The following is a 16,102-nucleotide window of genomic DNA, read 5'->3' on the forward strand; positions in this document are numbered from 1 at the left end:
ACCACAATGATGACAATAACAACAACAATAACAATAATAAGCAACAAGAGAGAAAAAAATAGCCCCCAAGAGCAGTGAATTCATAGTGCAGGCACAGAGCCCCAGCAATAACCCTGGAGGCAAATAAAAAGGAAAAAAAGAAAATAAAATTAACCCTGGAGGCAAATAAAAAGGAAAAAAAGAAAAGAAAATGAGAGAGAGGCCAAAGAAACAGCTCACTTGAATAATGTGGTGCTTGTCATGTGCACCAGCCCAGTTACCACATTAAAGAAAACTTTGGTGCTATTTTACTCTCTTTGCCTCTTTGCCTCTATATGGGAGGGAGGGAGGGAACGAGGGAGGGAGGGAGAGAGAGAGAGAGAGAGAGAGAGAGAGAGAGAGAAATAGAGAGAGAGAAAGAACCAGACATCACTCTGGTACATGTGCTGCCGGGGATTGAACTCAGGACCTCATGCTTGAGAGTCCAGTGCTTTAGCCATGCCACCTCCTGGACCACCCATTATTATTTTTTAATGTAATGCAAAGGAACAAATTCAGGGCCTCATCTAGACATGATATCAATTAAATAATCACCTTCCTGGTTCAATTTTTTATTCTATATTTTGTGAATAAGAAACAAAAACAAGGGGCGAGGTGGTGGTGCACCTTTCTGAGTGCACAAGTTATAATGTGCAAGGACCCAGGTTTGAGCCCCCAGTCCCCACCTGCAGGGGGAATGCTTTGCAAGTGGTGAAGTAATGTTGCAGGTGTCTCTCTGTCTCTCTCTCTCTATCACCTCTTTCCCTCTCAATTTCTGGCTGTCTTTACCCAGTAAATAAAATAAAGATAATTAAAATTATTTTTTTTAAAAAAGGAACAAAAACAGTGTTTTATCATTCATGAAGTCCTTGGTTCTGTCCACAGTGCTCCTATGTGGTACTAAGGAGCAAACCCAGGATCTCATAGGTGATGTGGTTCAGACAGGGGTAAGGTTTATCTATTTATGTTCTTTCTTTTTCTATTGGGTAGGATAAAGAGAAACTGAGATAGAAGGAGGAGACAGGGAGAGAGACACCTGCAGACCTGCTTCATCATTTGTGAAGATTCTCCCCAAGGGTCTTGAACCCTGGTCCTTGAGCATGGTAATGTGTGTGCTTAACTGGATACCCCATTGCCTAGCCCCCAGAGGGGAAGTTTTATAGTTTTGCTTGTTTGCTTGTTTTCCAGACTATTGCTCAGTTCTGGCTTACAGTGGTGCCGGGGATTGGACCTGGGAATCTTTGGTGCCTCAGGCCTGAAAGCCTTTTATTATTATTATTTTTTTTTTCGAGGTTATTGCAGGGGCTCGGTGCTAGCACTACAAATCCCCGGCTCCTGGCAGCCATTTTGCCCTTTTTATTTTTTTAGTTTTTTTTTTTAATTTAAGAAAGGATTAATTAACAAAACCATAGGGTAGGAGGGGTACAACTCCACACAATTCCCATGAAAGCCTTTTATTATTAATATTAATATTGCCTCCAGGCTTATCATTGCAGCCCAGTGCCTGCATAACAAATCCACTGCTCCTGGCTGTTATTTTTTTTCCTTTTCTTTCTTTATTCGATAGGGCAGAAAGAAATTGAGAGGGGAAGGGGAGAGGGAGAGACAGAGGGACACCTGCAATGCTTCACTGTTCATGAAGCTTCCCCCTTGTAGGTTTGTCGGCGGGGCGGGGGGGGGGGTGTCTCAAACCCAGGTCCTTGCACATGGGAGCATGTGTTTAACCCGGTTCACCCTCACCCTGCCCCCTGAAAGTCTGGCTGTCTCTCTCTCTCTCTCTCTCTCTCTCTCTCTCTCTCTCTCTCGGGGGTGGGGAGTCTTACACATGTGAAAGGGCTTGTTAGTGGCCTTACTTTTTCCTGCTGTCCACAATGTCCTTCCTGCACCAACAACACTTGATGTTTATCTAGAGAGGCGAAAAGGAAATATGATTACCAGCACGACATGGCATGGGAGATGATGTGCTGGTGTGAGTGGGAGGGTGGATGGTGGTTGGTGAGTTTGGCCCGCCGCCTCCCGCCCCGCTTGTGTGGATGCCCCTGATGCCCTGGCTTGCGGGGTGCTGTCAGTGAACACGAGTGCCCGCGTGCCCACGCGTCCAGCCGGGGGGTCTGCACAAGTCCCCGAGTGTGGACACAGTTAGCTAAGCCTCTCAGTGTGCCTCTCCGAGTAGGGGAAGACGCTCGCCAGGTGCCCATGGCTGTGAGCGGGGTTTGGGCACCCGGGTACCTGAGGCATTTGCTAGGTCAGGCAAGACACGTGTGCACACAGTCCCCGCCCCCGCGTGACTACAGGTGCTGGGTGCTCCCTCCCGGGAGCGAGGGTGCAGGTCCCTAACCAAAAGGCTCCCAGGGCAGAGGTAGAGGTCACTCACCCGGCTACGGGCAGCGGTTCTTCTCTGCCTCCCTCCTCGCCCAGCCTTAACAGCAAATTCAACTGCGCTCTGTGTAACTGACAGTATCCTGCACCAATCACCGCGCAGCTTCCGACAGGTGCTGAGCCAATTGCTACCCAGCCAACGCCTTCCACATGGTATTTCTGGGTAATGTAGTCCTCGGCAGTCCAAGCCTTTCTCCGCCCTTTCCAGGCGCAGAGGTTCCTGGGAGATGTAGTCCAATTATCTTTGCAATGTCCGCACCCTTCACCCAACACGTGGAAGGAAGCGGGTTGGAGTCTCCGCTGTGACCTTGGCAGTGGCTGACTAGCTTGTGGCGCCTAGCAGCCCGCAGTTAATGGAAGACTGGGGAAACTGAACTTGACCCGCTGTTCTGAAAAACCTTGTAGTCCTGGGGCAATAGGAATTTTGGGGAAGATGGAGGAAGCCCAGTAAAAACAAAAACTATACAAAAAAAATCCTGGGTGGGGGGGGGAAATCCTGGAGGACGTTCAAGGGAGAAAAAAATAAAATTTTAAGACCGCGACGAGGATGTAAAAAACTTGTATTGTTGGGGGTCGGGCGGTAGCGCAGCGGGTTAAGCGCATGTGGTACAAAGCGCAAAGACTGGCGTGAGGATCCCGGTTCGAGCCCCCGGCTCCCCACCTGCAGGGGAGTCGCTTCACAGGCCGTGAAGCAGGTCTGCAGGTGTCTCTCTTACTCTCCCCCTCTCTGTCTTTCCCTCCTTTCTCCATTTCTCTCTGTCCTGTCCAACAACGACAACAGCAACAGCAATAATAACTACAACCATAAAAAAACAAGGACAACAAAGAGGAAATAAATATTTTTTAAAAAACAAAAAAAGTGTATTGTTCTGGTAAAAACAAAAACAAACAAACGGGTTAAGCGCAGGTGGCGCAAAGCACAAGGACCGGCATAAGGATCCCGGTTCGAACCCCGGCTCCCCATCTGCAGGGGAGTCGCTTCACAGGCAGTGAAGCAGGTCTGTAGGTGTCTTTCTCTCCCCCTCTCTGTCTTCCCCTCCTCTCTCCATTTCTCTCTGTCCTATCCAACAACGACAACAACAATAATAACTACAACAATAAAACAAGGGCAACAAAAGGGAATAAATAAATAAAATAAATATTAAAAAAAAAGAAAATATTGTTTTCTTTGGTTTTGAGCAAATGACTCCTAAATCCATGACAATGACGGAGGTGTTATGACCAAAGTCTTAGGTAAAACCGGAAGTATGTTTCCTCCTGGTGTCCTCTGGTTGCTCTACCTGGACTTAACACCCCCACCCCCACCCCCCGCCATTTTCTCTGAAGAGCTGAAACAATTTGCTCTTCCCTGCCCCGAAATAGTCCAGGCTTTTCTTAGTATTCTCTAGCTGGTTTGAGGTGATGTTACTTAGACTTTGTTTTCTTTTTGCCATGAGGTTAACTGCTGGGACTTGGTGCCTTCATGGCGGACCCACTGCTCCAGGAAGCCATTTATTTTTAACATTTTTTTTTTCTATGTTTATTTGACATGACAGAGAGAAACTGAGAGGAGTATGGAGATAGATAGATAGATAGAGAGAGAGAGACCTGTAGACTTGCTTAATCAATTATGAAGCTTAAAAAAAAACAAAAAACAAAAAAAGTGTATTGTTTTGCCATATGAATTCATACTTCCTTTTTTTTTTTTTTAGTTGCTACGAAGGACATTGTTGGGACTCAATGGAATTCACCATTTCCAGTGGCTCCCCCCACCCTTTTATTGGGTGGATACAGAAATTGAGAGAGGAGGGGGGGTATAGAGAGAAAGACGCCTGCAAACCTGTTCCACTGCTCCTGAACCATTCCTGCAGTGGGGAGCAGGGGCTTGAACTAGGCTGGGCCACCAGGACCCAGGGTCCTGCAGTGGGGAGCAGGGGCTTGAACTAGGCTGGGCCACCATGGACCCAGGGTCATTGTGGGCTGCAGAAGGTAGAAGGTCTGGCTTCTGTAATTGCTTCCTCGCTGAACATGGGCGTTGACTGGTCGGTCCATACTCCCAGTCTGCCTCTCTCTTTCCCTAGTAGGGTGGGTCTCTGGGGAAGCTGAGCTCCAGGACACATTGGTGGTGTCTTCAATCCAGGGAAGCCTGGCCGGCATCCTGATGACACCTGGAACCTGGTGACTGAAAAGAGAGTTAACATACAAAGCCAAACAAATTGTTGAGCAATCATGGACCCAAAGCTTGGAAAAGTGGAGAGGAAGTATTAGGGAGGTACTCACTGCAAACTCTAGTGCACTTCTGCTTTCTTACTAAGTGTTGAAGACTTGATGCTTGCAAGTCCCATACTTTATCTGCTTCCCCCACTTCCAGGTCCCATCATCTCTGTCTCTGTCTCTGTCTCTGTCTCTGTCTCTGTCATGCCATACATATGCCCCAGATTCAAGCCAGGGCTGCACTGCATTGAAGAAAGCTTCAGTGCTGGGGTCTCTCTCTATCAAAGAAGAAATGTTACACTCGACCATGTGAGGTATCTCCTGGTACATTAGTATTCTATATATTTTTTTATTACTGTATAGAGTCAGAGAAATTGAGAGGGGAGGGGAAGATAGAAAGGGAGAGAGACAGACACCTGCAGCCCTGATTCACTTGTGAAACTTTCTCCCTGTAAGTGGGACTAGGGTCTTGAACCTGGGTCCTTGTACACTTCCTTTTTCTTTTCTTTTTCTCTTTTCTTTCTTTCTTTCTTTCTTTCTTTCTTTCTTTCTTTCTTTCTTTCTTTCTTTTAACCAGAGTACTGTTCAGCTCTGGCTTATGGTGGTGGTGGGGACTGAACCTGGGACTTTGCTTTGGAGGCTCAGGCATGAGGTTTGTGTAACCATTATGCTATCTACCCTCCACCCTCTTTTCCTTTCTTTTCTTTTCCTTTCCTTTCTTTCTTTTTTTTTTTTAATTTATTTTTTCTTTATTGGGGAATTAATGTTTTACATTCAACAGTAAATACAATAGTTTGTACATGCATAATATTCCCCAGTTTCCCATTTAACAATACAACCCCCACTATGTCATTCATCATCCTTCATGGACCTGTATTCTCCCCACCCACCCACCCCAGAGTCTTTTACTTTGGTGCGATACGCCAATTCCATTTCAGGTTCTACTTGTGTTTTCTTTTCTGATCTTGTTTTTCAACTTCGGCCTGAGAGTGAGATCATCCCATATTCATCCTTCTGTTTCTGACGTATTTCACTTAACATGAATTTTTCAAGGTTCTTTTCTTTCTTTTTTATTGGATAGGACAGAGAGAAATTGAAAGAGGAGGGGGGAGACTGATAGGGGGAGAGAAAGACACATGCAGACCTGCTTCACCACTTGTGAAATGACCTCCCTGCAAGAGGGGAGCCAGGAACTCCAGCTGGGATCTTGAGCAGGTCCTCGCCCTTTGCACTATGTGTGCGTAACCCTGTGTGCTACTGCCCCCGGCAAACGCTAGAAGAAGAAGAAGAACTGCCCCGGGCCCCCCTTGTGCACTTTAATGTGAGCACTTAACCAGGTTTGCCACTGCCTGGCCCCATTAGTATTCTGAAAAAACCTCATATAACTAAACCCATATATATTTCAAAATGTGTCTTTAAAAAAACAAGCATTCTGGGGGTCGAGTGCTAGTGCACTGTGTTAAGCGCACACAGTGCGAAGCGAGCACAGGACCAGAGCAAGGATCCCCAACTGGGGGCGGGTGGGGGTTGCAGGTGTCTATCTTTTTCTCCCCTTCTCTGTCTTCTTCTTCCCTCTCAATTTCTCTCTGTCCTATCCAACAACAGCAGCAGTAACGACAACAACAACAAGACAACGGAAAAAAATAATAATAAGGTTACCAGGAACAGGGGATTCGTGCTGCGGGCACCATGTCTCAGTGATAACCCTGGAGGCAAACACAACCAAACCAAAAAAACAAGCATTCCATTTTAAAAACATACTCCAAAACTACTACCTCTCTCTCAAAATGTCAGCGATTTCCTAATATTAGCAAGAATAAATTAGTATTGATTTTTTTTTTCTTATTTACGTCTTTTTCTCTCCTTTTTAAAATGCGCACTGACCAACTCTGGTTTATGGTGGTGCCAGGGAGTGAACTACAGAGCCTCAGGCTTGAAAGTCTTTTTTGCATAAACATTATGCTACCCCTCTCCCTCTCCCTCTCCCTCTCTCTCTCTCTCTCCCCGTCTCTCTCTCTCTATATATATATATATATTTGTTATTGGATAGAGACAGAAATTGAGAGAGAAGGGGGAGATAGAGAGGAAGAAAGACAGAGAGAGGCCTGCAGACCTGCTTCACCTCCTGTGAAGTGACTCCCCTGCAGGTGGGGAGCTGGGGGCTCGAACCAGGATCCTTACGCCGATCTTTGCGCTTTGCGATATATATATTTTAAAATTTTATTTATTTATTAATGAGAAAGATAGGAGGAGAGAATGAAAGAACCAGATGTCATTCTGGTACATGTGCTGCTAGGGATTGAACTCAGACCCTCATACTTGTGAATCCGATGCTTTATCCACTGCGCCACTGTTCTTGTTGTTTTAATTGAAGGAAAGGAGAGACCCTTTAACACCTCTCCACTATTCATGGTGTTATCCTGGTGCCATATATGGTGCTCCCATGTGGTGCTGGGCTTTGAACTCAGGGCCTCATATACTGTGCACTCTACCTGGGGAGCTAACCTCTGAATCTATAAATGTCACTTTTAAAAAGCAGATGTGGTGGGAAGGTGCAACAGATCTTTAATGGTAGGTACAGCTACGCCCCTATAATCTTTTTATTATTATTATTTAATTTTTGCCTCCAGGGTTATTGCTGGGTCTCGGTGTCTGCACTATGAATCCATTGCTCCTGGAGGCTATTTTTCCCATTTTGTTGTCCTTGTTGTGCTTATTGTAGTTGTTATTGTTGCCATAGCTGTTGTTGTTGTTGGATAGGACAGAGAGAAATGGAGAGAGGAGGGGAAGACAGAGAGGGGGAGAGAAAGATAGACACCTGCAGACATGCTTCACCACTTGCAAAGTGACCTCCTGCAGGTGAGGAGCCAGGGGCTCTAACAGGGCTGTAATCTTATATATTTAAGACTCATGTGGTCCGGTAAAGCTTTGGACTCTCAAGCATGAGGTTCCAAGTTCGATCCCCAGCATCACATGTGCCAGAGTGATGTCTGGTTCTTTCTCTCTCCTCCTTTCTTTCTCATTAATAAATAAAACCTTTTTTTTTCTTTTTCTTTTTTTTAACCAGAGCACTGTTCAGCTCTGGCTTATGGTGATGCAGGGGATTGAACCTGGGACTTTGGAGCCTCAGGCATGAGAGTCTGTTTGCATAATCATTATGCTATCTACCCTCCGCCCAATAAAATCTTAAAAAAAAACAAAACCCACCTGCAGGGAAGTCGCTTCACAGGTGGTGAAGCAGTTCTGCAGGTGTCTATCTTTCTCTCCCCCTCTCTGTTTTCCCCTCCTCTCTCCATTTCTCTCTGTTCTATCCAACAACAATGACATCAGTTGCAACAACAATAAAACAACAAGGGCAACAAAAGGAAATAAATAAATATTTAAAAAAAAGACTCGTATACTGCTATAATCTTATAATCCTGTAAATCATGATTAAATCACTAATAAAAAGTTCTGTGGGGTGGGGCCCTGTTGGTAGTGCACCTGGTTGAGTGCACGTGCTACAATGCACAAGGACCCGGGTTCAAGCCCTTGGCCCCTGCCTGCAGGGAGAAAGCTGCTGTAGGTGCCTCTCTGTCTTTCTCCCTCTCTGTATCCCCAGTCCCCTTTCAATTTATCTCTCTCTCTACCCAAGTAAATAAATTAAAAAAAAAATTAAATGGTGTTCTGGTAAATAAATACATTTACTTAAAAAAGTTCTATGGGGAGCGGCAGAGGGCAGATAGCATAATGGTTATGCAAAGAGATTCTCAAACCTGAGACTCCAAAGTCCCAGATTCAATCCCCTACACCACCATAAACCAAAGTTGAGCAGTGCTCTGGTTAAAAAAAAAAAAAAGTGGGGCCAGGCTGTAGGCAGCGCAGTGGGTTAGGCGCACATGGCGCAAAGTGCAAGGACCTGAGTAAGGATCCCGGTTCGAGTCCCTGGCTCCCCACCTGCAGGGGAGTCCCTTCACAGGTGGTGAAGCAGGTCTGCAGGTTTTTATCTTTCTCTCCCCCTCTCTGTCTTCCCCTCCTCTGTCCATTTCTTTCTGTTCTATCAACAACAGCAATGGAAACAATTAACAACAAGGGCAACAAAATGGGAAAAATGGCCTCCAGGAGCAGTGCATTGGTACTGCAGGCACTGAGTCCCATGATAACCCTGGATAAATACATAAACAAATAATAAATAAATCTTTAAAAATAAATAAGTTAGCAGATTAGCTCACTTGGATTCTGTGCTGCATTGCTAGCTGCATGATCCAGGTTGGAGCCTGGTCCCAACCACATTGAGGGAAGCTCTGATGCTTTGTGGTCTCTCTCGCCCTCTCTGTGCCTCTCTATCTCAATCTGAAAATAAGATAGAATTCAAATTAAGTAAATATATAAAACAGGGAGCCAGGAGGTGGCGCAGTGGACAGTGTCTGGCTCTCAAATACAGGTCCTGAGTTTGAGCCCTGGTATAAAGTGTGACAGTGGTTCCTCCTCTTCCTCTTCCTCCTCCACTTCCTCTTTTACTTCTTCTTCTTCTTCCTCCTCTTCTTCTTCTCCTCCTCCTCCTTTCTCTCTCTCTCTCAATAACAAATGGACAGATCTTATAGGCAAAAATAAAACAAAAGTTAGTACACGCATCACATTCCCCAGATTCCCATTTAACAATACAACCCCCACTATGTCATTCATCGTCCTTCATGGACCTGTATTCTCCCCCCCACCCACCCACCCCAGAGTCTGTTGCTTGGGGGCAACACGCCAGTTCCAGTTCAGGTCCTACTTGTGTTTTCTTTGCCTAGCCTCTTTTCTTTCTCTTTCTTCTTCTTCTTCTTCTTCTTCTTCTTCTTCTTCTTCTTCTTCTTCTTCTTCTTCTTCTTCTTCTTCTTCTTCTTCTTCTTCTTCTTCTTCAAGATTTTATTTATTTATTCATGAAGAATGATAGAAGGAAAGAGAGAAAGAACCAGACATCACTCTGGTACGTGTGCTGCCAGAGATTGACCTCAGGACTTCCTGCTTGAGACTTTATCTACTGCACTACCTCCTGGATGACCCCCCCCTTCTTTTTCTTTCTTTATAAATAAAATACTTAAGCAGGCCAGGCGGTGGCACACCTGGTTAGGCACACACATTAGACTGCGCAATGCCCAGGTTCAAGCCGCTGACCCCTGCCTGCAGAGGAAAGCTTCACAAGTGGTGAAACGGGGCTGCAGGTGGCTCCGTCCCTCTCCGTCTCTATCTCCCCTTCCCTTCTCAGTTTTTTTTTTTTTTTTAAATATTTGGGGATATTCTTCCTAAGGTTATGCTTTACTGATCAAATAAGATAGAGCTAATTCCAGTTATCCTTTCAGGTTATGAAAAATATAAATTGTGATGTTCAAATTGAGTTTCTTCAAACAAACTTTATTTCTTTTTTTTTTTTTAATTTTTTATTTAAGAAAGGATTAATGAACAAAAACATAAGGTAGGAGGGGTACAACTCCACACAATTCCCACCACCCAATCCCCATAACCCACCCCCTCCCCTGATAGCTTTCCCATTCTCTAGCCCTCTGGGAGCATGGACCCAGGGTCATTGAGGGTTGCAGAAGGTAGAAGGTCTGGCTTCTGTAATTGCTTCCCCGCTGAACATGGGCATTGACTGGTCGGTCCATACTCCCAGCCTGCCTCTATCTTTCCCTAGTAGGGTGTGTCTCTGGGGAAGCTGAGCTCCAGGACACATTGGTGGGGTCTTCAGTCCAGGGAAGCCTGGCCGGCATCCTGGTGGCATCTGGAACCTGGTGATTGAAAAGAGAGTTAACATATGAAGCCAAACAATTTGTTGAGCAATCATGGATCCCAAGCTTGGAATAGTGGAGAGGAAGTGTTAGGGAGGCACTCACTGCAAACTCTAGTGTACTTCTGCTTTCAGGTATATATTTTGCCGTAGTTTATGGATACGTGTGCAAACAAACTTTATTTCAACAGTAGCCTTCTCAGTTTCTGTCTAAATAAAAATAAATAAATAAAATATTTACAAAGGAGAGGGGGGAGAAAGAGAAAGAGAGACCCCTGCAGCACTGCTTAGACATTTGTGAGTCTTCCTGTGGGTGAAGACTGGGGGTTCGCACCCAGGTCCTTGCACATTGTAGTATGTGCACTTCACGGGTGTATCACCACCTGGTCCCTGGACTTTCTTTTTCTCTTCTCTCTCTCTCAAGAGATATTTACCTACAGGGCTATGGAGACAGCATCATGGTTTTGCAGAAGACTTTCATGCCTGAGGCTCTGAAGTCTCAGGTTCAATCCCCAGCACCACTATAAGCCAGAACTGAGCAGTGCGCTGGTCTTTCTCTCTGTATCTTATTAAAATAAAAAAAATTGGGAGTCGGGCAGTAGCACAGCTGGTTAAGCACACATAGCACTAAGCACAAGGACCAGAGTAAGGATCCCGGTTCGAGCCCCAGGCTCCCACCTGCAGGGGAGTCACTTCACAGGCGGTGAAGCAGGTCTGCAGGTGTCTGTCTTTCTCTCGCCCTCTCTGTCTTCCCCTCCTCTCTCTATCTCTCTCTGTCCTATCCAACAACGACGACATCAATAACAACATGTAGACTATGAAAAAACAACAAGGGCAACAAAAGTGGAAATAAATAAATATAGGGAAAAAAAAGAAAATAAATAAATAAGTAAAATTAAGGTTTATTTATCTGGAAGGAAAACCAAAGCATCACCCTGGCACATGTGATGCCAAGGATCAAACCTGAGTAGTTTATCCACAGTGCCACCTCCCAGGTCTCTAACAGCTGAACTTTCTGTTGTTCATGAAAGTGCCCCCAACCTTAGCCTTACCTGACCTGACTCACTTCCACCTTTCCTCTGCTTAGATGCCTCATTGCCCTGTGAAACCCCAGCCTCTACGTTATATCTCTACTTGCCACTAATTTTATGGACTGATTACTAACCTCTCTTCAGAGAATCTCTCTGCCTTTGGTTTGACTTTGCTCTCTCACTGGACAAGCCCAAATTATAGGACAGGCTTCCTAGTGGTGATTCAAGGGGTAAAGACCAGATTAGGAAAAAAGAAAGAAAAGGAAGAAGGAAGAAGGAAAAAAAGAAAGAAAAGAACCAGTTTAGATTGTTGACTATAAACTAACTGTACAGGGAGGTGGGGCTGAGGGAGCTCAAAGCATCAGTCACTCTAGGAAGTCATTTAGTCAGGTAGTGACTACATGCCGGGGGTGTGAGGCAATGAACTGAAGGTCTCTCAAGGTCAGATGACAAGTTAGTAGTGAGTTGAGTGAGATAAACTGAGACTAGTGGCCGGTTCCAGTCTTCCAGGGTTTACTCCCTAGCCCCAGTTTTTGCATATTTAAAATTAGATCATTTTATTTTATTTTATTTTATTTAACCAGAGCACTGCTCAGTTCTGGCTTATGGTGGTGCAGGGGATTGAACCTGGGACTTTGGAGCTTCAGGCATGAGAGTCTCTTTGCATAACCATTATTCTATCTATCCCTGCCCAGATCATTTCATTTTAATATTCAGTTTGGGCCCTGGTGGTGGTGTATCCGGTAGAGCACACATGTTAATACTCAGTAAATCAGCTCATGTTTAAAAAAAGAACCAGAAAAAAAAAAAAAAAAAACTATTCCTGTCATCATGGGGAAGTGAATCCTTCTGTGACCTCATCAACATTTACCCCAAACAGACCTACTGAAAGTTCCTTTGGACTTTCCCCACCTCTTTACAGGGACTAAATACCTTCCTGACCTTGACCAGATAGAGTTGGTGTTTGCGGGTTGCTGAAATTAGTGATCACTTGCTCTTTGTAGATGTGCCTTTCTCTGGAACATAGTTTCCAGACACTGGCAATATAGCAATGAACAAATCAGGGTTTCCTCCCTCTTGGAACTGACTTTCTTTCACTTAGTAACATGTGTCTAAAGTGACTGGGGGTGGGAAGAGACAGGCGGTGCTAGGGGCCAGTTAAGCACACATAGTACAATGTGCAAGGAACTGGGTTTGAGTGCCTGTTCCCTACCTGCAACAGGGATGCTTCACAAATGGTCAAGTAGGTTTGCAGGTGTCGATGTTTCTCTCTTTAAATATTGTATTTATTTTATTTTAAGGAGGCAGCTACAGAGAGAAAGACAGAGAAAAAGATCAGAGCTCTGATCAGCTCTGGCTTACAGTGGTGCTGGGGATTGAACTTGGGACCACAGAGCCTCAGGCATGAAAGTCTTTTGCAGAAACATTATTCTGTCTCCCCAGTCCCTCTCTCCCTCTCTATCTCCCCCTACCCCTCTTGATTTCTCTCTAGTCTACAGAATTAAAAAAAAAAAAAAAGATGGCCAGGAGCAGTAGATTCGTAGTGCTGGCATAGAGCCCCAGCAAAAAAAAAAAAAAAAGTCTAAGATGACTATGTCTTTTTATGATTTGAGAGTCATTTCTCCTTAGAGCTGAACAACAAAGTCCTTTTTCACATGCTTTGTCTATTCATTTCCTGAGGGGTATCTTGGGTGCTTCTAAGTTTTAGCAGCTATGAATGAGGCTGCGGTAAATATTTGTGTACAATGGAGAAAGCATTCGACTTTATCCTCCTCTTCCTCCTTTTCTCTCTCCTCATTTTATTTATAATATTTATAATATAACATTTGTAAATAAACGCTCATTTATTTATGAGAGAGAGAACCAGAATATCACTCTGGCACACAGTGTTGGGGAATCTCAAATTTAGGAACCTATGCTTGTGAGTCCCACTTTATCCATCATGCTTCCTCCTGGGCTGCATAAATAAATCTTTAAAAAATATTCAGGGGGGAGTCAGGCGGTAGCGCAGGGGGTTAAGTGCACATGATACAAAGCGGAAGGACCGGCATAAGGATCCCGGTTCAAGCCCCCGGCTCCCCACCTGCAGGGGGTTGCTTTGCGAGTGGTGAAGCAGGTCTGCAGGTGTCTATCTTTCTCTCCTTCTCTCTGTCTTCCCCTCCTCTCTCCGTTTTTCTCTGTCCTATCCAACAGTGACGATATCAAATAACAACAATAATAACTACAATAAAACAAGGGCAACAAAAGGGAATAAAAAAAAAAAAATTCAGGGCCAGGCAGTGGTGTACCTGTTTGAGCACACAGGTCACAACGTACAAGTGCCCTGGTTCAAGCTCTGGCCCCTACTTGTGGCCTCTGGTCACTATGAAAAGCCAGTAACTGTTGGATGATTCTGGAGGAAGTTCTGAGAGGCTGCAGGAGCCAAAGATAGAAGCCTTTCTGATCCAGTTCCTTTTTTCCTGCTTTCAGATTCACTCAGCAAATGACTCACACACCAGTACATTAACCAAGAAAAAGAAGAAGAAGAAGAAGAAAAAAAAAAAGGATTCACTGTCCAGTAATTTTCAAGGCTGGATTTCTTATGCATCTCATTTTTTTAACCAGAGCACTGGTCAGCTCTGGTTTTGGTGGGGGGGGGGGATATTGATCCTGGAACTTCAGAGCCTCAGGCATGACAGTTTGTTTGCATAACCATTACGCTATCTACCCCCACCCTCCTATGCATCTCAACTTTTCTTTTTCCCTTCCTCCCTCCCTCCCTCCCTTTTTTTTTTTTTTTAAATTTTTTATTACCTTTATTTATTGGATAGACACAGCCAGAAATTGCGACAGTAGGGGAGATAGAAAAGGAGAGAGAAAGAGACATCCTTGCAGTACTGCTTCACCACTGGTAAAGCTTCCCCCCCACCCCACAGGTGGGGACCAGGGGCTCGAACCTGGATCCTTGAGCATTGTAACATATGCTCTCTACCAGGTGTGCCACCACCCAATCCCTCTCTCCTTTCTTTCTCTCTTTCTTCCTTCCTTCCTTCCTTCCTTCCTTCCTTCCTTCCTTTCTTTTTCTTCCAGGCTTATCACTGGGGCTCTATTCAGGCATACCAATCTACTGTTCCTGGAGGCCTTTAAAATATATATATATATATATTATTTATTTATTAATGAGAGGGTTAGGAGGAAAGAGAGACAGAGAAAGAACCAGACATTAATCTGGTACATGTACTGCTGGGGACTGAACTCAGGACCTCATGTTTGTGAGTCCAATATTTATCCACTCTACCTCCCAGACAACCAGGAGGTCATTCCCTGCCCCCCCCATTTTTCTGTTGGATAAGACAGAGAAAAATTGAGAGAGGAGGGGGGAGATAGAGTGGGGAAGAGAAAGATAGACACCTGTAGACCTGCTTCACCGCTTGTGAAGCAATCCCTGGCATGTGGGGAACTGGGAGCTGGAACCCGTATCCTTGAGTGGGTCCTTGTGCAGGTAGGTCCTTGTGTTTTGTACTGCGTTCGCTTAACTTGGTGGGCTACCACCCAGCACCGCAGCCCCCCCCCGCCCCCGTTTCAATTTTCTGTTTCTGTTCTCAGCAGAATCAGATGTCAGGAGTCTAAAAGCTATGGCAATATCAGCTCCAAAAGAAAGGTTTCCAGGCTTCATGAAGGGCTCTTCATGCTGCTTCATGCCTTGTGGTCTATATACACAATGGAATACTACTCAGCTATTAAAAATGGTGATTTCACCATTTTCAGCCCATCTTGGATGGAGCTTGAAGAAATCACGTTAAGTGAAATAAGTCAGAAACAAAAGGATGAATATAGGATGATCTCACTCAGACAGAAGTTGAAAAACAAGACCAGAAGAAAAAAAACACTAAGCAGGGGGGCCAGGTGGTGGCACAGCTAGTTGAGTGAACATGTTATAGTGCACCAGGACCCGGGTTCAAGCCCCAGGTCCCCACATGCAAGGGGAAAGCTTTGCAAGTGGTGAAGCAGTGTTGCAGGTGTCTCTCTGTTTCTCCCTCTCTATCACCCCCTTCCCTCTCGATTTCTGGCTGTCTCTATCTAGTAAATAAAAGTAAAGATAAATAACAAAACAAACAAATAAACAAACAAACAAACACTAAGCAGAACCTGGACTGGAGTTGGTGTATTGCACCAAAGTAAAAGACTCTGGAGCGGGTGGGGGGAGAGTTCAGGTCCTGGAAAAGGGTGACAGAGGACCTAGTGGGAATTGTATTTTTATGTGGAAAACTGAGAAATATTATGCATGTACAAACTATTGTATTTACTGTTGAATGTAAAACATTAATCCCCCAATAAAGGAAAAAAAAAAGGAAGGAAGGAAGGAAGAAGAAAAGTGTTCAACATCATTAGTTAAATGGAAGTGCAGAGCAGTTATGCAACAGACTTTCATTTTTATTAGTGATTTAATATCGATTAATATATATGTATATATATATATTTCCTCCATTTTTTTTTTTTTTTTGCCAATGGTCATACCTTCACTTCCTTTCTAGTTTACTTCTACACCTCTTGCTACTTCTGTTGGGAAATTGTGCAGATACATTCACATCTGCCATGTTGTCCCCTCAGGCTATTGCTAGTTCCTGTGAGAGCTGGGACATTCTTGGAGTGCCTGTTCCACCATGTTGTGCCCTCAGGGCATTGTCTATTCCTGCAATATTTGGAGTGCTTTGGTTACTCCTCCCCCTTCCCATTCCTTGAGAGTTATTAT

General features: G+C 44.6%; 1 protein-coding gene and 1 long non-coding RNA gene across 4 annotated transcripts in view; one reads left to right on the top strand and one right to left on the bottom strand.

Moving 5' to 3' along the window:
• SLC25A19 (solute carrier family 25 member 19) overlaps positions 1–2,473 on the bottom strand; it is an 11,643-nt gene extending 9,170 nt beyond the window's left edge. For both annotated transcript variants that reach the window (XM_060202735.1, XM_060202736.1), the window contains exons 1-2: positions 2,393–2,473; positions 1,872–1,924 (exon numbers count right to left, since the gene is read on the bottom strand). The gene's annotated coding sequence lies outside the window, so the exon portion shown is untranslated. The remainder of the gene's footprint in view (positions 1–1,871; positions 1,925–2,392) is intronic.
• LOC132541842 (uncharacterized) overlaps positions 1–14,468 on the top strand; it is a 25,758-nt gene extending 11,290 nt beyond the window's left edge. The window contains exons 3-4 of one of the 2 annotated variants that reach the window (XR_009552929.1): positions 1,009–1,121; positions 13,840–14,468. This is a non-coding gene — a long non-coding RNA (uncharacterized LOC132541842). The remainder of the gene's footprint in view (positions 1–1,008; positions 1,122–13,839) is intronic. The other variant, XR_009552930.1, reaches the window with a different exon arrangement.
• Positions 14,469–16,102: the final 1,634 nt, after the last annotated feature.

Source organism: Erinaceus europaeus, chromosome 12, assembly GCF_950295315.1.
Source record: "Erinaceus europaeus chromosome 12, mEriEur2.1, whole genome shotgun sequence".
In the NCBI taxonomy this organism is placed as follows: Eukaryota; Metazoa; Chordata; class Mammalia; order Eulipotyphla; family Erinaceidae; genus Erinaceus; species Erinaceus europaeus.